General features: G+C 46.8%; 2 protein-coding genes across 2 annotated transcripts in view; both read right to left on the bottom strand.

Moving 5' to 3' along the window:
- The window catches only part of LOC140721392 (uncharacterized), a 1266977-nt gene that overhangs the window by 75331 nt on the left and 1169519 nt on the right, over positions 1–22127 (bottom strand). The window lies entirely within an intron of this gene.
- Positions 1–22127, bottom strand: part of LOC140721387 (NACHT, LRR and PYD domains-containing protein 12-like) — a 469945-nt gene that overhangs the window by 92294 nt on the left and 355524 nt on the right. The window lies entirely within an intron of this gene.

Here is a 22127-nt window from a genome sequence, read left to right as displayed (position 1 = left end):
GAAATGAGAAATAAGCAAGTTATGGCCACGGTAATGGGGCGATATTAAAGACAACCCGACAGTCCCGGGGATTTAGAGGAACACATTTGTGAGATCGTATATTGCTGCAAGAAACTTAAGGTTGTTACACTTGGTGATTTTAACTTTCCACATAATGACTGGGAATCTCATATTGTAAATGGACCAGGTGGGATAGAGTTTGTCAAGTGTGTCAAAGAACTTTTCCTTCATCAGTACGCAGAAGCCCAACAGTAAGCGTGCAATACTGAATCTGCTATGGAATGAGGCAGGGCAGGGGACAGAAATTTGTGCATAGCAACACTTTGCATCCGGTGACCACGATGCCAGTAATATGCACCTAAATATACAGAAGGTTCGGCCTGACCCGTGGGTTGGGATTCTGAATTGGTGAAAGCACAATTTTGATGGTGTCAGAGTGGAACTGGCAAGTGTGGATTGAGACAGGCTGCTGCTTTGTGGCAAAAGTGTACTTGGAAGGTGTGATGCCTTCAAAAACGGAATTTTGAGACTACCAGCATGCAAGTGCCTGGCAGAATGAAAGGTAAGGATAACAAGCGTAGGAACCTTGATATGCAAGAATTATTGAGGCGCCGGTTAAAAGAAGAAAGGAGGTGCAGACAGAGAATGGCAAGTTGGATCAAATGAGATTCTTATGGAGTATAGTAAGTGCAAGAGAAAGAAATCCGGGCGGCTAAAAGAAGGCATGAAGTTCCTCTGATAGACAAGGTGAAGAGAGTTATTGAGAATTCCACAATCATGATCCGAGCAAAAGGATTGCTAGGGATAAAGCTGGATCACTGGAAGATCAGAATGATAATCTGATGTAGTCTGATGTAGCGTATTTCAGCGGAGTAAGGGATATTTCAGTGTTATGAGAAAGGAGCTGACCAATGTAAATTTGAAAGAGCTGCTGGCAGGGATGTCAGCAGGGTAGCAATGGCGTGAGTTTCTGGAAGAAACGAGGAAGCTGCAGGACACGTGTATTCCGAAAATGAAGAAATGCACCTATGGCAAAATAGTACAACCGGGGCTGAGAAGGGAAGTCAAAGCTATTGTAAAAACAAAAGAAAGGGCATACAACAAAGCAAAAATTAGCAGCAAGATAGAGGATTGGGTGGTTTTTAAAATCTTACAGAGAGCAACGAATAAAATCTGTAGAAGTGAAAAAATATGACAGGAAAGTTACTGACACAGTTAGAGCATTGACTGATTGGTAGGAGGCAGAGAGTGGGAATAAAAGGGTCCTTTTCTGGTTGGCTGCCAGTGACCAGTGGTGTTCCGCAGGCGTTGGTGTTGGGAGCACTTCTTTTTCTGCTGTGCATTAATGATTTAGATGGTAGAATAAATGATTTGTCGCCAAGTTTGCAGATGATACGAAGATTGGTGGAGAGGCAGGTGAGTTCAGTAAACAGGTTAGATGCAGAAGGACTTAGGCAGATTAGGAGAATGGGCAAGAAAGTGGCAAATATTCAAAAATGCATGGTCATGCACCTTAGTAGCAGAAATGAAAGTGCGTACTATTTTTGTATAACGGGGAGAAAATCCAGGAACCTGAAATGCAAGTAGACTTGGGAGTTCTTGTGCAGATCACCTGGAAGGTTAACTTGCAGGTTGAGTCGGTGGAGATGAAGACAAATGCCATATTTCCATTCATTTCAAGAGGTCTAGAATACAAGAGCAATGATGTGATGCTGAAGCTTGACAAAGCACTGATGAGGCCTCACCTTGAGAATGGTGAACAGTTGGGTCCCTCAGCTTAGAAAAGATGTGTTGGTATTGGAGTGGAGCCAGAAGAAGTTCACATGGACGATTCCAGGAATGAAAGGGTTATCACACGAGGAAGGTTTGCTGACTCTGGGTCAGCACTCGCTGGAATTCAGAAGGATGTGGTGGGGGGGGGGGTCTCATTGAATCCTTTCAAATGTTGAAAGGCCTAGACGGAGTAGATGTGGAAAGGTGGGAAAGTCTAGGACAAGAGGATGCTCCCTCAGGATAGAGGGTCAGCCTTTCAACACAGATACGCGGAGACATTTCTTTAGCCGAACGTGGTGAATATGTAGCTGCTACTTGCAACTGTGGAGGTCAATTTGTTGGGTGTATTTAATCCAGAGACTGATAGGTTCTTGATTGGACATGGCATCAAAAGTTACGGGGTGACGGCCGTGAAATGGGGTTGAGTAGGAAAAAGAAAAGGATAGTCAGTTTGCCTTCCTATAGACTTTTTCGAGGAAGTTACCAGGAAAGTGGATGACGGTGATATACTGGATGTTGCCTGCAAGGCCCCGCATGGGAGACTGGTCAAGAAGGTTCAGTCGCTCGGCATTTGGGATGCATTCAGGATTAGGCTTTATAGTGGCGTGCCACAGGGATCGGTGATTTGTCATTCGTTTTTTGTCATCTATATCGATGATCTGGAGGCTAATGTGGTTCACTGATGAGCAGGTTCGCGGATAGCACTAAGTTCGGGGCTGTAGTGGACCGTGAGGACGGCATCATGGCTTGCAGAGGATCTGCATCAATTGTAAAGATGGGCTGGAAAATGGCCGATGGAAATCAACGCAGAAAAGTGCAAGGTTTCGTACTTCTGTCGGACCAACCGGGATATATCTTACAAAGTCAATGGTAGGGCACTGAGGACTGTGATTAAACAAAGAGACCTGGGGACACAGATCCATAATCCTTTAAAAGTTGTGCCACAGGTAGATAGGGTCGTAAAGAAAGCTTCTGGCACGTTGCCATTCATACTTCCACGTACTGAGCACAGGAGATGGGATGCTGATGTTGTATAATACGCTGTTGAAGTCTAAATTGGAGAATTGTGTGCAGTTTTGGTCACCTATCTACAGGAAAGGTGTAAACAAGGTTGAAGGATTACAGAAAAATACCAGGATGTTGCTGGGTCTGGGGGTCCTTAGTTATAAGGAAAGATTGAGCAGGGTAAGACTGGATTCCTTAGAAAGTGGAAGATTGAGAGGGGATTTGATAGAGGCATACACAATTACAAGGGGCATAGATGGGGTAAATGCAAGCAGGCTTTTTCTATTTAGGTTGGGTAGGGCTACAATCAGGGTGAAATGTGAGAAGTTTATGGGGAACGTGGAGGGAAATATAGAAACATAGATAACCTACAGCACAATACAGGCCCTTCTGCCCACAATCCTCTGCCGAACATGTACTTAGTTTAAAAATTACCTCGGTTTACCGCTAGGTAATTGGTCTTCACTCAGAGGGTCGTGACTCTATGGAATGAGCCTGCAGCACAAGTAGTGCGGGCGAGCTGGATTTCAAACGAAGTTTGTATCGATACATGGATAGTAGGGATATGGAGGATTATGATCCCGGTGTAGGTCGGTGGGGGTAGGCAGTTGAAACGGTTTCGGTATTGACTAGATGGGCTGAAGGGCCTGTTTCTGTGCTGTCGTTTTACATGACTCTATGTTCCTGGACACGTAATTTCACCCTTTATTCTGGAAACAAACAAAAACCGGTTCGCCCATGTGCGATTCAGGGATGTTTATGACTATTCATTTATTGACTCCAGCATTAACTGATTATTGTATTTCCATCCGGGCAATTCTTGCCACAGAAACATCTTCGCCCTCGGTTAACCAGCGGGTTGTTGAGTCTCACTGCGTCTGAAAGATTTGAGAAATTTATTTTTCTTAACAGACGCCAATTCTAAATGGCCAGAAACTGTGCCCATGTAGGGAGTGAGAGGTTGTTTGGAAATGGGCGCTATTGAGGGAGTGACGCACGAACTTGAGATGGGCGTCCTCACTGTTATTGGAATGGCCGTCGGGGAGGGAGAGACGGAGAAGCTGACTATCTTCACCGCAGTTAACCCGGCGGTCAGGGAGGGAATGACTGATTTATTGAAAATTAGAACCAGCCAGGGAGTTGTGTGGTAGGAAAAATGGGATTCAGGAAGGGAATCATTTCCAATTTCAAAATATTTAAGGGAGTGCAGACAAAAGCGCTGATGACATTCGCAAACTGATAGGCTATGGTCTACGGCAGAGAGAGTGAGTGGAGAAGACAGAGACTGTGGTGAATGGAGAGAGTGGGGGAGGGAGGGAGGGAGGGAGGGAGGGAGAGAGAGAGAGAGAGAGAGAGAGAGAGAGAGAGAGAGAGAGAGAGAGAGAGAGAGAGAGAGAGAGAGAGAGAGAGAGAGAGAGAGAGAGAGAGGGAGGAACACCCGAAATTGGTGACGGAAAGCAAGAGAGGGAGTAGATGAAACAGGAAGGGAGAAAGGAAGAGAACGCTGGGGAGAGAGAGGGCGAGAGATTGGAAAACAGTTAACTTCAAGGAAAGAGTTCGCAGCGTAGGATACGGAGACCCATATTGGGCGTAGGAAACCCCCGTTGTGACGTAAGGAACAGTGCAGAGGTACACACGATTCTGAAGGGTATAGATCGGGTTAATGCAAGCAGGCTTTATCCACTTAGGTTGGATGTGACTGGACCTAGAGGTCATGGGTTAAGTGTGACGTGGAAGGTGAAATATTTAATATGAACAGAAGGGGAAACTCCTTCGCTCAGAGGTCTGACAGAGTGGGAACTAATGGAAGGTGGATATAGGTTTGATTTCCAATAACGAGACACATTCAGAAAACGGTCTGGCATGCAACAACTGCGGTAGCAGCTCGTTCCACACTCTCACCATCCAGTGAGTGAAGAAGTTTCCCCTCACTTTCCTCTTCAGCTTTTCAACTTCCATCCATCGCCCATGACCACTGACTGTAGTCTCGCCCAACCTCAGTGGAAAAAGAAACACGAGAAAACCTGCAGATGCTGGAAGTCAAAGCAACACGCACAAGATGCCACTGGAACTCAACAGGCCAGGCGGCATCTATCGAAAAGAGTAAACGTTTCAGGCTCAGTTCTGATGAAGGGTCTCTGCCCGAAACGTCGACAGTTTACACTTGTGTATGGATGCTGTCTGGCCTGCGGAGTTCCTCCAGCATTATGTGTGTGTGTGTGTTGTTCAGATAGATAGATAGATAGATAGATACTTTATTCATCCCCAAGGGGAAATTCAATGTTCCTCCAGTATGATATCACATAACACAAGACAGACCAAGACTAACTGACCAAAAAACCACATAATTATAACATACAGTTACAACAGTGCAAAGCAATACCATAATTTGATAAGAGCAGACCATGGGCACGGTAAAAAAAAAAGTCTCAAAGTCCCAGATAGCCCATCATCTCACGCAGATGGCAGAAGGAAGAAACCTCCAACGTGGCAAAACTTCCCGATGCAGCCTCTGGAAGCACCCGAGCACAGCCAACTGTGAGTCCGTCCGAAAACTTCCGACAACTTCGTGCCTCCGACCAGCCCTCCGACACCGAGCACCGAGCACCATCTCTGCCGAGTGCTTCAACCCCGGCTCCGGCCACCAAGCAACAGGCAAAGCCGAGGATTCGGGGCCTTCCTCTCTGGAGATCTCTCCGATCGCTCAGTAGCAGCGTCAGCAGCACAGGCATGTCAGAAGTTTCGCCAGATGTTCCTCCGTGCTTCACACATCCGTCTCAATCAAATCAGGATTGTGCACGGCCCCTACTTACAGATAACGGATATTCCTTACTGGAGTGGCCGCTGCGCCCTGCGTCGTCGCGCCGCCATCTTGATGATGTGGAAAAATCCTGTTTGCATTTACCCCATATGTACCCGTCAGTATTTATTATACATCTTGTCAAATACCCTCTACGCTCCAAGAATTTAAATGCCAACCTATCCTTCTTTCCTTAAAATTCAGGTCTTCCAGATCCGACAAGATTTTTGTAAATTTCCTCTGGACTGCTTCAGCCTGATTTATAGCTTTCCTGTTAGTAGATGACCAAACCTGCACACAATATTCCCAGTCAGGCCTCAATGGCGTCTTATACAACTTCAGCATTAAATTCTGTCTCCTGTAATCTGTGCTTTGATTTATGAAAGCCGGCGGTCCAAAGGCTTTCATTTCGATCCCTATATACCTCTGCCGCCACTGAAATGATTAAGGACCCGTATTGCCAGATACCTTTATTCCACCGCACACCCCAGCGTACCGTTCACTGTGGAAATCTTACCCTGGGTAGTCCGAATGAAATGCAGCACCTCGCACTTGTCTGCAGGAAAATCCATCCACCAGTTGTACAGCTGGTCCAGATCCCACTGGAATCTAATAGTCTTCCTTGTTGTCCACTGCACCCCTAATATTGGAGTCTTCTGCACTCCGCTAGTCACAGGCCTCCAGTCAGAGAGGCAATCACTCTCTCGCTTCTCCCGCAAAGCTAATATTGAATACAATTTACTACCTCTCATTGAATGCCATGCCATTGAGCTTTATTGACAAGCATCCCATGCAGGACCTTGTCAAATATCTTGCTAAAGTCCATGCAGGCAACATTCACATCTTTCCCTTTATCAACTTTAAATTACCCTTAAAAAGCTATCATATGCATTAGACAAGACATAGAGGGCATAAAGCTGTGCGGACTATCCGTAATCAGCCCCTGCCCATTCAAATGCTCATATATCCGACCCCTCAGAATACCGTCCAATATCTTTCCCTCTGCTGATGTCGAGCTCACTTCAGGAGAGAGCCTTTCTTAAACAGCAGAACAACATTACACATCACCTATCGACACAATGGAGCAAGTGACCTAATTCTGAACATTTATAGTATGGTCGTGTTTTTGAGTCAGAGAGGGTAATTAAATCGGCCAGGATGAAAGGGCGGTGCCGACTCGATGGGCCAAATTCCCCATATTTGCTCTATATCTTATCGCCTTATTCGATATTATCCAATTTCCCGTTGTCACACCCGTCGCTAATGGTGAATTAATAATTTCTACTGGAGCACCGAGCAGTTTCTGCATTTGCCTCCGAAGGAACACCTTGGCAGGACCTGGGAGTTTGTCAACCGAATTTGCCTCAAGGCAGCAACATGTCCGCCTCTGTAATACGTATATGGTCAATGAGCTGCTTCGCTTCACTTCTATATATTCTGAGCAGATTCTGTCTCCGTCTCCCGAGTAAAACTGATAACACCCACAGCCCCCTATAACTATCGGCTTCATGCAATGATGACCATTCTGGATTCTATTTCTGTCCCTTGCAATTCTTCTGCTCTTTCCTTTTCTGTAGCATCGTCTTCAGATTCCTGTTCACATTGTCTCCTTGGCCAACCTCCTGTCTTCATTAACCTTCCTGATCATTTCTAAAGTCTTTTCTTGCATCCCCCATACCCCAGAAGTATCTCACTTGTCCCTACCTGCCGATAACTGCTAAGCAGCTCCATTTATTTCTTCCATGTCTGCCTTCATATCTCCTGAAAACCAAAGTTCACTAAACCTGTTATATTTACCTTTTATTCTGACAGGCACATACAAGCTTGGTACTCTCAAAATGTCACTTTTGAGGGCCTCCTGTTCGCCAAGTCACCATTGCCTGATGACAGCGTGTCCCAAAGCACAATTCTCAAAGCCTTCTTAGATACCATCAAAATTGGCATTTCTCCAATTTATGATCTCAACCCGCAGGCCAGACCGTTCCTTATCTATACTTACTTTTAAAATAATGGCATTTTGATCGCTAGATGTAAATATTTCACCTACACAGTCTTCTGTCCAAGATCTTAAAGCACAAACTAACGGAGATGGGAGTAGACTCTCACATGGTGGATTGGATAGTGGACTACTTGACAGATAGACCTCAGTATGTGCGGTTGGGAGACTGTAGGTCTGACACGGTGGTCAGCAGCACAGGAGCGCCGCAGGGAACCGTACTCTCTCCGGTCCTGTTCACCCTGTACACATCAGACTTCCAATATAACTCGGAGTCCTGCCATGTGCAGAAGTTCGCTGATGACACGGCCATAGTGCAGGAAGGCACAGAGTCGACTGTACTTCCTTAGAAGGTTGGCGTCATTCAATGTCTGCAGTGAGATGCTGAAGATGTTCTATAGGTCAGTTGTTGAGAGCGCCCTCTTCTTTGTGGTGGCGTGTTGGGGAGGAAGCATTAAGAAGAAGGACGCCTCACGTCTTAATAAGCTGGTAAGGAAGGCGGGCTCTGTCGTGGGCAAAGTACTGGAGAGTTTAACATCGGTAGCTGAGCGAAAGGCGCTGAGTAGGCTACGGTCAATTATGGAAAACCCTGAACATCCTCTACATAGCACCATCCAGAGACAGAGAAGCAGTTTCAGCGACAGGTTACTGTCGATGCAATGCTCCTCAGACAGGATGAAGAGGTCAATACTCCCCAATGCCATTAGGCTTTACAATTCAACTGCCAGGACTTAAGAACTTTTTTAAAGCTATTATTAATGCTTTTTGAGTTAGTGATTTAGATGCATATCATATTATTACTGAGTTAAGTATTGTATGTAATGAGTTTTTGCTACAACAAGTGTATGGGACATTGGAAAAAAAATGTTGAATTTCCCCATGGGGATGAATAAAGTATCTATCTATCTATCTATCTATCTATCTATCTATCTATCTATCTATCTATCTATCTATCTATCTATCTATCTATCTTCTGTCACCAGCCGTGTCTCAGTATGTAATCGGAAATCAAATCTCGCACACTCTCTCGATGGGACATCCATGTACTGATGAAGGAAACTTTTCTGAGCACATTTAACAAACACTATCCAGTCTAGGCATTTTGAGCATGGGAGACCCAGTCAAAGTGTGGAAAGTTAAAATCACCTACTTTCACAAACTTGTGTTACTTTGAACAGTCTGTGATCTCTCTACAAATGTGTTCCTCGAAATCCCTCGGACTGTTAGGTGGTCTGTGATATAGCCCCAGTAACCTGGTCCTATCTTTTCTCATTACTCAGTTGTACCCATAACGCCTCACCAGAGGAATTCTCCAGTCTGTTCTGACGGAGCACGACCACGGAATTTTCCCTGACTGGTAACGCGACCACTTCTCCTTTAACCCCTCCCGCTCCGTTGCGTCTAAAACAACGGGACCCTGGAATATATATCTGTCACTCACGCCCCTGTCAGAGCCAAGCCTCTCCATGACTACAATATTGTAAATCGCGTCGATACATGCCCCTGGTCTCATCTGCCTTTTCTTCAATGCTTCTTGCATTGAAATATACTCAGAGCAGGACATTAGACTCTACATGCTTTACCTTTTGATTCCTGACTTTGCCCGAGGGCTTAGCATCTGTTTAAGAAACTTGGACAAGGACGTGGATGGGAGAGCTACGGAGAGCAGGTCAGTGGGAATCAGCAGAATAATAATTTGGCACGGAGACGGGGTGAAATACGGAGACTGAGAATCGGGTGCGGTAAAACTCCCCGCTGTGGGATACGGAGACCAGTGGCCTACGCGGTAAAACTCCCGTCGTATTCCCATGGTGGATTTGTTCGGTGATTATGAACATATATGATTAACGACCCTGCAGCTGGGGACTGAATGAATAGTTAGTCTAACAATTCTAATCAGATACACCATCTCCTCGCGTTTCTCCCTCACTCCTGTCTACTTAACCCGTATCCCTCACCACACCCTCCTCACAGTCCCTCTTCATTATCCGGCCCTCTACCCCAGGCTTCCCTTCTTGCTCCCTGACTCCCTCATCGTCTCGCCTCTCCCTCATCCCTTCCTTAGCATCGCCCCTCTCAATCATCCTTGTTTCCTCCCCGCCTCTTTCCCTCCCCTTCCCTCTTCTCTGACCCTCTCAGTTACACTGCTACTCGGCCAGTCTCCCACTCTCTTTCACCCCTTTCCTTCTGCTCTCCTTCTCCTTCACTCTTCTGTCTACTAGTCTATCAACAAATCATACTCCTCTCTCCTGCATCTCTTCATCCCCTCACTCTCTCATGCCTCTCTTCACACTCTCACACTCTCTCCCCTCTATCCATGTTTCTCTTACTCTTCCATTCTCTCTCCCATCCCACAATCCCTGCCCCTACCCCTATCACCCGCCACCTCACTCTCAATCTCAATCACCCTCTGCCTTCCCCTCCCCGTCTCCTCCGCTCTCCTTCTCCATCTCTCTCCCTATGTCCCACCTCTCCCCCTCGCACTCACAAACTCTCTTTATGCTGGCTCCCGTATCCTACATTGTCTTCCTCTCTCTCTCTCACCCTCTATATGCACCGCTCACCCCCACGCGTCCTCCCTGTTCGCAATCTGTCAACCCCCTTCTCTCTCAATCGATTTCTCTCCCCACTCACTCTCCCTTCTCTGTCTCTCTCTGTGTCCTCTCTCTCTTTCTTCCTCCCTCCTGACACACTCTCCGCTCTACACCTGATCCATGCATACAAAAACAATATTTAAATGCCAAGTGGAATTTATAACAAGGATCTTTGTAGGTTCCAGATCTTCTGTAATGATCTTTATATATGAAGATCAGAGGGATCTTGGGGTCCGCGTCCACAGGGCACTCAAAGCAGCCTCGCAGGTTGACTTTGTGGTTAAGAAGGAATATGGTGCATTCACCTTTATCAGTCATGGGATTGAGTTTAAAAGCCGAGAGGTAATGGTGCAGTTATATAGGAACCTGGTCAGACCCCACTTGAAGTACTGTTTCAATTCTAATCGCCTCACTACAGGGAGGACGTGGAAACCATAGAAAGGGTGCAGAGGAGAGTTACAAGGATGTTGCCTGAATTGGAGTGCATGCCTGATGAGATTTGGTTGAGTGAACTCGGACTTTTCTCTTGGAGTGATGGAGGATGAGAAGTGACCTGATAGAGGGGTACAAGGTAATGATCGTGGGGATATTCAGAGGCTTTTTCCCAAGGCTCAAATGGCTAGCACAAGAGGGCACAGGTTTAAAGTATTGGAAGTAGATACAGAGCAGATGTCAGGATTAAGTTTTTTTTTATGCAGATAGTGGTGTGATGGATTGGGCTGCCGGCGGCGGTGCTGGAGGCGGAAACGATCCGGTCTTTTAAGAGACTCCTGGATGGCTACATGGAGCTTAGGGAAATAGAGGGCTATGACTAAGCTTAGGTAGTTCTAAGGGAGGGACATGTACGCCACAGCTTTGTGGGCCGAAGGACCTGTATTGTGCTTTAGGGTTTCTATGTTTCTATATTAAGGAATGCTACAGTTGGGAATAACGATAACTCCTTTATTTAAATGAATCGTGAAAAATATTTTTTAAACAACTGTAGAAAATTGTAATCTAAGTTAAAAAATTGAAAAAGAAGGTTCGGATAGATACAGATTCTATCGCTCTTCCCTGCTGCAGAAAGGGTTAAATACAATATTAAAGCGACTTTGTACACACCCTAATGAGAGTGATTTACGGAACCGGTTCGATTTGATTTCAGCCCAAAGGTGGCTCCCTGTTCTCAGGAATGGGACAACACAGGCAGCTGCTTGCACACAGACCCTGGCCTCAGAGTTTCACAGAACAACAACACGTACCTTCCAAATCGATCAATAATCAGGCCTCTTCTCCTTCCATTCCAGTCCTGCTGAAGGGTCTTGGATCGAAACGTCGACCTATTATTCCCATCAATAGATGCTGCCTGGCCTGCAGCGTTTCCCAAGCATTTTGAGTGTTGCCCTGGTTACGAATGATCCGCGAGAGGGAGCGTGTGGAGGCAGCGGGCGGGGCTAGCTGAAAGAAACAACTTCAAAACATCCCTCCTCTCAGAATACTCCTGGGGAATTAAGATGAGAAGATGGAATTCAGATGAGAATAATTCGTTTTCTGATAATGTATTTTGTATCTTCATTTGCAAACATCCGTTGTCTGTGTTTGGATCAGTGATCAAAATGTGATCAACTGCCTTATGAATCTCGCCTGGTGGGGATTGTGCTCCTGACATCTCCTCTGTACCTACTTCCAAGCACCTTAAAACATTGCCCTCCCGTGATAGTCAATTCAGCTCTGGGGAAAAACCTCTGACTTCCCACACAAAATGCCTCTCATGATCTTGGACACTTCTATCAGGTCACCTCTCATCCTCCGTCACTCCAAGAGAAAAGGCCGAGTTCACTCAACCAATTCTCATAAGGCATGTTCTCCAATCCAGGCAACATCCTTGTAAATCTCCTCTGCACCCTTTCTATGGTTTCCACATCCTCCCTGAGGATGACCAGAATTGAAAACTGTACTTCAATTGGGGTCTGACCAGGGTCCTATTTAGCTGCAACATTACCTCTCGTCTCTTAAACTCAAACCCATGATTGATAGCGTCCATTGCACCGGATGTCTTCTTAACCACAGTGTCAACCTGCGTAGCAACTTTGTGTGTCCTATGGACTTGGAATCCAAGATCCCTCTAATCCTCATATATAAAGATCATTACCGAAGATCTGGAACTTACAAAGATCCTTGTTATAAATGCCACTTGGCATTTAAATATTGTTGATGTGTGTATGGGATGAGGTGAGAGCGCAGGCTGTGACAGGAGGGAGGAAGAGAGAGAGAGAGCAGACAGAGAGAGAACGGACAGAGAGATAGATTGCGAGAGGGAGAGGCGGTTGAGAGAGTAAGAGAGGGAGCGAAGAGGGAGAACGGGTTGGATGAGCGATGCATTTAGAGGGTGAGAGAGGGGGGAAGACAGTGTGGGATACGGGAGCCAGCAGGGAGAGTGTTTGGCAGAGCGAGGGGTAGAGTGTGGGACAGGGAGAGAGATAGAGAGGGAGAGGGTTGGAATTGGGGGAGGTTACAGAGGCATATGAGTGAGTGAGTGAGAGAGACGAGTTTGAGTGAGGTGAGAGGGTGCTTGAGAGGGGAAATGGAGAGGGGAAGGCAGAAGGTTACCGAGATTGAGAGTGAGATGGCGGGTGATAGGGGTAGGGACAGGGATTGTGGGATGGGAGAGAGAATGGAAGAGTAAGATAAACAGATGGATAGATTGGAGAGAGTGTGAGAGAAATGAAGAGAGGCATGAGAGAGTGAAGAGATGAAGAGAGACAGGAGAGAGGAGTACATTTTGTTAATAGAGGAGTAGAGAGAGTGGTGAAAGAGAAGGAAAGAGCGGGAAAAGGGGTGAAAGACTGGAAGACTGGTCATAGGGGTGTAACTTTGAAGGATAGAGAAGAAGGAAGGGAGAGGAAGAAAGACGGTGAAAGAAGTAACGATGATTGAGATAGGCGATGATAAGGAGGGGGTGAGGGAGAGGCGAAACGATGAGGAGTCAAGGAGCAAGAAGGGAAGGCTGGAGTAGAGGGCCCGATAATGAAGAGGGACTGGGAGGAGGAAGTGATGAGGGAGACAGTGTAAGTAGCCTGGAGTGAGGGGGAAAGGCGAGCTGATGGTGTGCCTGATTAGAATTGTTAGACTATGTTTTTATTCAGTCCCCACTTGCGGGATCGTTAATCATGTATGTTCACAAGTCACCGAACAAATCCACCGTGAGATTACGTTTCTACGCCGGGAGTTTTACCGCCTGAGGTTCTGGTCTCTATATCAAGCAGCGGGGAGTGTTACCGCATACGATTCTCAGTCTCCATATTCCACACCGGTTATTGTGCACTGCTCCCCGAAACAGTGCCAAATTATTAATCTGCCGACTCCCACTGACCTGCTCTCCATAGCCCTCCCATCCACGTACTTATTCAGGTTTCTTAAACAGATGCTAAGCCCTCAGGCAAAGTCAGGAATCAAAAGGTAAAGCATGTAGAGACTAATGTCCTGCTCTGCGTATATTTCAAAGCAAAAAGCATTGACGAAAAGGCAGATGAGACCAGGAAATGAATCGACACGATTTACAATATTGTAGTTATTCATGAGGCTTGGCTATAACAGGGGCAATGAGTAGCAGATACATATTCCAGGGTTCCATTGTTTTAGACGCCATGGAGCGGGAGGGGTTAAAGGAGAGTGGTCACGTTACCAGTCAGGGAAAATATGGTGGTAGTGCTCCATCAGAACAGACTGGAGAATTCCTCTGGTGAGGCGTTATGGGTACAACTGGGTAATGAGACAAGATAGGACCAGGTTACTGTGGCTATATTACAGACCACACAGCAGTCCGAGGGATTTCGAGGAACACAATTGTACAAAGATCACAGACTGTTCAAAGAAACATAAGTTTGTGAAAGTAGGTGATTTTAACTTTCCACACATTGACTGGGACTCCCATGCTCAAAATGCCTAGATTGGGTAGTGTTTGCTAACCATTTCAACCCTGGGGAACAGCCTCTGACTATTCACACAATCAATGCCTCTCATTATCTGGTACACCTCTATCAGGTCACCTCTCATCCTCCTTCACTCCAAGGAGAAAAGGCCGAGCTCACTCAATCCATTATCATAAAGCATGTTCTCCAATCCAGGCAACATCCTTGTAAACCTCCTCTGCATCCTTTCAATGCTTTCCACATTCTTCCTGTAGTGAGGAGACCAGAACTGAGCACAGTACTCCTAGTGAGGTCTGACCAGGGTCCTATATAACTGCAACATTACCTCTCGGCTCTTAAACTCAATCACATGATTGATCAAGGCCAATGCACCGTATGCCTTCTTAACCACAGAGTCAACCTGCGTAGTAGGTTTAAGTGCCCTGTGGGCTCGGACCCCAAGAACCCTCTGCTCCTCATATATAGAGACCATTGCTGAGGATCTGGAACCTACAACGATCCCAATTACAAATGCCGCTTGGCATTTACATACTGTTGATATTTGTTGGGTTGAGGTGGAGAGCACGGGGTGTGACGGAAGGGAGGGGGGTGAGAGAGAAGGAGAGAGAGCACGCGTAAAGAGGGAGAACGCGTGGTGTGAGCGGTACATTTAGAGGGTGAGAGAGAGGTGAAGACGGTGGGATACGGGTGCCAGCAGTGAGAGTGTTTGGGAGAGCGAGGTGGAGAGGGTGGGACATAGGGAGACAGACAGAGAGGGAGAGAGCTGGAGATGGAAGAGGTTACAGAGAGGCAGTTGAGATGGAGTGAGAGAGGAGTAAGAGGGAGGGGAGATGGAGAGGGGAAGACAGAGGGTGACTGAGATTGAGAGTGAGATGGCGGGTGATAGGGGTAGGGACAGGGATTGTGGGATGGGAAAGAGAATGGGAGAGTAAGAGAAACAGACGGAATAGAAAGAGAGAAGGGGGAGAGAGAGTATGAGAAAAATGAAGAGCGAGGCATGAGAGAGTGAGGAGATGAAGAGATGCAGGAGAGAGGAGTACGGTTTGTTTTTAGGTTAGATTGGATTAGATTCAACTTTGTACCCAGTACAATGACAGTGAAATGCAGTTAACATCCAACCAGAAATGCAAAGAATAGAGTTATTTACAAAATAACTGCGAATATAGAATTAAGTGTTACAGTACACAAATATAACAGTACTGAGACAGGACAATATGGGTTCAGTATTGCTTAGCGCTGTGATCTGAGGTTCAGCAGGGTCACAGCCTCAGGGATGAAGCTCTCCCTGAGCCTGCTGGTGAAGGAGCGGAGGCTCCTTCAGATGGGAGGAGAGTCAAAAGTCCATGATTAGGGTGAGGTGCATCCTTGATAATGCTTTTCGCCCTGCCCAGGCAGCGTTTATGGTAGATGTCCTCAATGGTGGGCAATTGGGTGCCGATAATAAGCTGGGCAATTTTCACCACACGCTGGAGTGCTTTGCGGTCCGATACGGGACAATTGCCATACCTGTGACGAGATCTGAAGGATTATTCTAAAGTGCACTGTTCCTTTGAACGAACGAGAGAGAGAGAGAGAGAGAGAGAGAGAGAGTGAGAGAGAGAGAGAGAGAGAGAGAGAGAGAGAGAGAGAGAGAGAGAGAGAGAGAGAGAGAGAGAGGAGAGAGGAGAGAGAGAGAGAGTGAGAGAGAGAGAGAGAGGGGGGGGGAGGGGTAGACAGAGAGGGATAGGGTGAGAGAGGGAGGGAGAGGGGGGGAGACAGGGAGAGGGAGAGAGAGAGAGTGGAGAGGGAGAGGGAGGGAGAGAGAGGAAGAGTGCGAGGGAGAGAGGGAGAGAGAGAGGGAGAGAGAGGGGGATAGGGAGAGAGAGTGAGAGAGAGGGAGAGAGGAGAGAGAGAGAGAGAGAGAGAGAGAGAGAGCGAGAGAGAGAGGAGGAGAGAGAGAGAGAGAGAGAGAGAGAGTAGAGAGAGAGAGGGAGAGAGAGAGAGAGAGAGAGGGGGGGGGGGAGGGGTAGACAGAGAGGGATAGGGTGAGAGAGGGAGGGAGAGGGGGGAGACAGGGAGAGGGAGAGAGAGAGAGTGGAGAGGGAGAGGGAGGGAGAGAGAGGAAGAGTGCGAGGGAGAGAGGGGAGAGAGAGAGGGAGAGAGAGGGGGATAGGGAGAGAGAGTGAGAGAGAGGAGAGAGAGAGAGAGTGAGAGAGAGAGAGAGGAGAGAGAGAGGAGAAGAGAGAGAGAGAGAGAGAGAGAGGAGAGAGAGAGAGAGAGAGAGAGAGGGAGCGAACAGCTTGTGTGCTGATTCAGCAGCAGGGAGACAGAAAGTCTGTGAGTTGCCTTGGAAACTGAAAGGCGGAGCTATATGATAGACAGCTCGTGTTCCGCATTACAGAGATATATGCAAGGTCAGTCGAGTTTTTAATCAGACACACCACAGGAGACACACGACTCCGGGGACAATGGGACGCTGGTGAGCTTTCTGTTTCCCACGACAAGGGTGGGGTTTTTGCTCACAGTGTGGACAGAGGGGTGACCGGTCGGGAGCTATCGGTGTGTTTAACCCTGGTCTATGGCTGATAAATTCACCACAGAAGACGGCATCCCCTTCTTGTGGTCACAGTCGGTGACTGTAAGCTTCGGGAGCAGGAGGAGAACGTGAGGATCGACATCGGCATTGGAAGATAAACAAACACTCTAACTCTCTCTCTCCAACTCTACTCAAACCAAATTCCAGAACTGAACTGATTACTCACCATCCCACCGTGAGACTGTATCACCCAATCACCTGAGCTGGGGAAGCTTATTTACTCACCTATATATGTGCATAACCTCTGCTAACCTTACTTTATCTCGTTTTATATCACTTTATTCACGTAGTTACTAATAAAATAGTTTTTATAACTGAAGACTCAGACTCCAGGTGTGCCCATTTCTGCTGGTTCTTTTTAACCCGTTACGGGGTACGTAACATACCACACTGAGATGCAGCTGGTGAGTATGCTGGTTGTGGGGTGTGAGACACTGTCTTATGAAGCCTCAGTCTGTCAGAGTCAACCATGACTGTTACGTCCCAGCTGACTCGATACGCAAGCCAGGACACTCCCTTATGGAGAGCAAGCTGTTGCCCATGCAGTACGCTCCCGTCTCCATGCATCTGGTGACCCCAAAGGAACAGCAGAGACTGACACAGCTCGGCACCAGAAGCATCACAGGAGTAGCCAGTTTGCGTTGAACACAACATCAGACTGCCTTAGGAGCCCCAGCTCCAGGTTTTGCCTTCTGGGTTTCATCCCGTGAGGGGTCGAGTTGCAAGTCAGCGGAAGATTGGGATCAGAGTTTTCCATCCCCTGGATGAGCTGCCAATCGTGTCTGTGACGAGATCTGAAGGATTATAAAATATGGACTGTTCATTTAAAAAGAGAGAGAGAGAGCGGACAGCGTGTGCTCTTTCTGAGATGAGAGAGGACAACGAAAGCCTATGAGTTGCCTTGGAAATTGCAAGGCGGAGCTATATGATGGACAGCTGGTGTTCGGCAGTTGTAGAATATATACAAGGTCAACTGGCTTTGTGATCAGAGACACGGAAGACACTGACACTGGTTGAGCTTTGTGTGCCCACGACACTGTTATTGCTCACAGCGTGGACAAAGGGGTGAGCGGTGGAAAGCTATCGGTGTGTTTAACCCTCGCCTGGGCTGATAGCTTTACCGCGTGAAAACGGCACTCTCTTTTGTGTGGTCACAGTCGGTGACTTTAATAAGTTTCGGGAGCAGGAGGACGACGTGGACGACTCGACGGCATCGGCACTGGGAAGACAAAACATCCCCCCCCCCCCTCTCTCTCTTCATCTACTGAATTCAATATCCAGAACCGAACAGACTTCATACCGATACCAATAGTAAGACTGTATCATTCACCACCTGAGCTGGGAGAAGTTTGGGAACATTTTTTACTCCCTTATATATACATATACTCTGCTAACCTGCTCCCTTATCTTGTTCTATATTACTTTATTCACGTAGTTACTAATAAAATAGAGTTTATAACGGAAGACACAGACTCCAGGTGTGTCCATTTCTGCTGGTTCTTTTTAACCCGTTACGGGGTACGTAACATAGCACCCGCTGAGATGCAGGTGGTGAGTCTGCTCTCAATGGTACAGCGGTAAAGGTCCGTCAGTATCCTGGGACAGAGGTGATCTTTCTTGATGCTCAGCAGGAAATAAAGGCGCTCTTGTGCCTTCTTGATCAGGTTGGACGAGTTCAGGGACCAGGTAAGATCCTCGGAAATGTGGACACCAAGGAATCTAAAGCTTGATACACGCTCCACTACAGCTCCGTTGATGTAGATGCGGACGTGAGTGTGGCTCCTAGCGTGCTTGAAGTCCACAATCATGATCTTCTGGGTGTTAAGGGCCAGGTTGTTGTCGGCACACCATGCGGCCAGGTACTGGACCTCGTCCCTGTAGGCCATCTCGGCATCCCCTCTGATCAGGCCTGCCACCGTGGTGTCGTCTGCGAACCTGATTATGGAGTTCGAACCATGTAGAGGAACACAGTCATAGGTGAAAAGGGAGTACAGAGGTGGGCTCAGCACACAGCCTTGAGACACGCCGGTGTTCAGTGTGAGAGTAGGGGAGGAGAGGTTGTCTAACTTAACTGATTGGGGTCAGTTAGTCAGAAAGTGCAAGGTCCGATTGCAGAGGGATGAGCTGATACCAAGTTGGCGAAGTTTGGCGATCAGCTTGGAGATGACCACAGTATTGAAAGCCGAACTAAAGTCAATGAACAGCACTCTGAAGCAAGAGTCGGGGTTGTCCAGGTGGGTCAGGGCAGAGTGAAGTGCCGTGGAGATGGCGTTTTCCGTTGACCTGTTGTTGATAGAGTAGTAGAGAGAGGGGTGAAAGACAAGGAAATAACGAGGAAAGGGGTGAAAGAAAGTGGTAGACTGGTCATGCATGGGTGACATTGAGAGGGATAGGGAAGAGGGAAGGGGAGGGAGAGAGGCGGTGAGGAAGCAAAGATGATTGAGACGGATGATGATAAGGAAGAGGTGAGGGAGAGGTGAGATGGTGAGGAGACAGTGAGCAAGAAGGGAAGGCTGGAGTAAAGGGCCCTATGAGGAAGAGGGACTGTGAGGAGGGAGTGAGGGAGATGGGATACGTAGACAGGAGTGAGGGAGAAAGGCAGGGAGATGGTGTATCTGATTAGAATTGTTAGACCAACTATTCATTCAGTCCCCAGTTGCAGGGTCGTTAATCATGTATGTTCAGAAGTAATCGAACAAATCCACCGTGGGATTACAGTTCCACGCCGGGAGTTTTACGGCGTATGGTTCTGATCGCCATATCCGACAGCGGAGAGTTTTACCGCACACAATTCTCAGTCTCCGTATTCCATACCGGGAGGTTATTGTTCACTGCTCCTCGTCTCCGTGACAAGTTATTAATCTGCCGATTCCCACTGACCTGCTCTCCATACCCCGCCCATCCACATACTTACCCAAGTCTCTCAAACAGATGTTAAGCCCTCAGGCAAAGTCAGGGATCAAAAGGTAAAGCATGTTGAGACTAATGTCGTGCTCTGCGTATATTTCAATGCAAGAAATATTGAAGAAAAGGCATATGAGATCAGGACATGAATCGACACGATTTACAATATTGTAGTCGTTAATGAGACTTGGCTATGACAGGGGCAGGAATGACAAATCTATATTCCGGGGTTCCGTTGTTTTAGACGCCACAGAGCGGGAGGGGTTAAAGGAGAAGTGGTCGCGTTTCCAGTCAGGGAAAATACCGTGGTAGTGCTCCATCAGAACAGACTGGAGAGTTCCTCTAGTGAGGTGTTATGGGTACAACTGAGTAATAAGAACTGTAGGATCACGTTACTGGGGCTGTATCACAGACCACCCAGCAGTCCGAGGCATTTCGAGGAACACATTTGTACAGAGATCACAGACTGTTCAAAGAAACATAAGTTTGTGAAAGTAGGTGAGTTTAACTTTCGACACATTGACTGGGCCTCCCATGCTCAAAATTCCTAGACTGGATAGTGTTTGTTAAATGTGTTCAGAAAAGTTTCCTTCATCATTACGTGGAAGTCCCATCGAGAGAGTGTGTGAGATTTGATTTCCGATTAGATACTGAGACACGGCTAGTGACAGAAGATTGTGTAGGTTAAATATTTACATCTAGCGATCACAATGCCATTATTTTAAAGGTAAATATGGATAAGGAACGGTCTGGCCTGCGGGTTGAGATCATAAATTGGAGAAGTGCCAATTTTGATGGACAGGAGGAGGAGTATAGGAAACTGATACAGGACTTTGTGATATGGTGCAACTCAAACTACCTGCGTCTCAATATCACCAAGACCAAGGAGATGGTGGTGGACTTTAGGAGATCTAGGCCTCATATGGAGCCAGTGATCATTAATGGAGAATGTGTGGAGCAGGTTAAGACCTACAAGTGTCTGGAAGTACAGTTAGACGAGAAGCTAGACTGGACTGCCAACACAGATGCCTTGTGCAGGAAGGCACAGAGTCGACTGTACTTCCTAAGAAGGTTGGCGTCATTGAATGTCTGTAGTGAGATGCTGAACATGTTCTATAGGTCAGTTGTGGAGAGCGCCCTCTTCTTTGTGGTGGCGTGTTGGGGAGGAAGCATTAAGAAGAGGGACGCCTCACGTCTTAATAAGCTGGTAAGGAAGGCGGGCTCTGTCGTGGGCAAAGTACTGGAGAGTTTAACATCGGTAGCTGAGCGAAGGGCGCTGAGTAGGCTACGGTCAATTATGGATAACTGAACATCCTCTACATAGCACCATCCAGAGACAGAGAAGCAGTTTCAGCGACAGGTTACTATCGATGCAATGCTCCTCAGACAGGATGAAGAGGTCAATACTCCCCAATGCCATTAGGCTTTACAATTCTACCGCCAGGACTTAAGAACTTTTTAAAAGCTATTATTAACGCTTTTTGAGATAGTGATTTAGATGCATATATTTTTTACTGAGTTAAGTATTGTATGTAATTAGTTTTGCTACAACAAGTGTATGGGACATTGGAAAAAAAGTTGAATTTCCCCATGGGGATGAATAAAGTATCTATCTATCTATCTATCTATCTATCTATCTATCTATCTATCTATCTATCTATCTATCTATCTATCTAAGAAGGCTCTGTGAATTGTGCTTTGGGACACGTTATCAGGCAATTGTGTACTTCCGAACAGGAGGCCCTCAAAAGTGACATTGTGAGAGTACCAAGCTTGTACGTGCCTGTCAGAATCAAAGGTAAATATAACAGGTTTAGTGAACTTTGGTTTTCAAGAGATATTGAGGCAGATATTGAAGAAATAAATTGAGCCGCTTAGCAGATATCGGCAGGTGGGGACAAATGAGTTACTTCTGGGGTATGGGAGATGCAAGAGAGCATTTAAGAAATGATCAGGAAGGTTAAAGAAGACATGAGGTTGCCGAAGGAGACAATGTGAACTAGAATCCGAAGAGGATTCTACAGAAAAGGAAAGAGCAGAAGATTTGCGAGGGACAGAATTGGAATCCAGAATGGTCATCATTGCATGAAGCCGATAGTTATAGGGGCTGTGGGTGTTATCAGTTTTACTCGGGAGACGGAGGCAGAATCTGCTCAAAATATATAGAAGTGAGGCGAAGCAGCTTATTGACCATATACGTATTACAGAGGCGGACACGTTGCTGCCTTGAGGCAAATTCGGTTGACAAACTTCCAGGTACTGCCAAGGTGTTCCTTCCACAACTGGTGGATAGATTTTAATGCAGCCAAGTGCGAGGTGCTGCATTTCAGTCGGATCACCCAGGGTAAGATTTCCACAGTGAACGGTACGCTGGGATGTGCGGTGGAACAAAGAGATCTGGCAATACCGGTCCGTAATTCATTTAAGTGGCAGCAGAGGTATATAGGGGTTGAAATGAAAGCCTTTGATACGCTGGCTTTCATAATTGAAAGTGCTGATTACAGGAGACAGGATGTAATGTTGAAGTTGTATAAGACGCCATTGAGGCCTGACTGGGAATATTGTGTGC

Source organism: Hemitrygon akajei, unplaced genomic scaffold, assembly GCF_048418815.1.
Source record: "Hemitrygon akajei unplaced genomic scaffold, sHemAka1.3 Scf000054, whole genome shotgun sequence".
NCBI classification, from domain to species: Eukaryota; Metazoa; Chordata; class Chondrichthyes; order Myliobatiformes; family Dasyatidae; genus Hemitrygon; species Hemitrygon akajei.
Note: the sequence above shows the minus strand (reverse complement) of the source record. Positions and strands in the feature narration are given on the sequence as shown.